The following is a 221-nucleotide window of genomic DNA, read 5'->3' on the forward strand; positions in this document are numbered from 1 at the left end:
AAAAATAGCAAATCTTCACATTTGAGAACGTAGAATGACTAGAACATTTGTTATTTCACAATTTATTTAATTAGAAACTGTTAGTTAATTATTTTCTCTTCATCTGCTCATCATGTTATCAAGTAAGTGGTCCTGAACTGCTCAAAAGAGTGAGCTTACAAATCGAAATACATACAACAGTGTACCAACAAGTATAAAAAGTATAAGTTGTCGTTCACACC

General features: G+C 30.8%; 1 protein-coding gene across 1 annotated transcript in view; it reads left to right on the forward strand.

Annotated features, from left to right (window-relative positions):
• chst11 (carbohydrate (chondroitin 4) sulfotransferase 11) overlaps positions 1-221 on the forward strand; it is an 84,133-nt gene that overhangs the window by 59,967 nt on the left and 23,945 nt on the right. The gene's annotated exons all lie outside the window — the stretch shown is intronic.

The sequence above is a fragment of the Morone saxatilis genome, unplaced genomic scaffold, assembly GCF_004916995.1.
Source record: "Morone saxatilis isolate NCDOM2014 unplaced genomic scaffold, NCSU_SB_2.0 Contig10, whole genome shotgun sequence".
Taxonomy (NCBI): Eukaryota; Metazoa; Chordata; class Actinopteri; family Moronidae; genus Morone; species Morone saxatilis.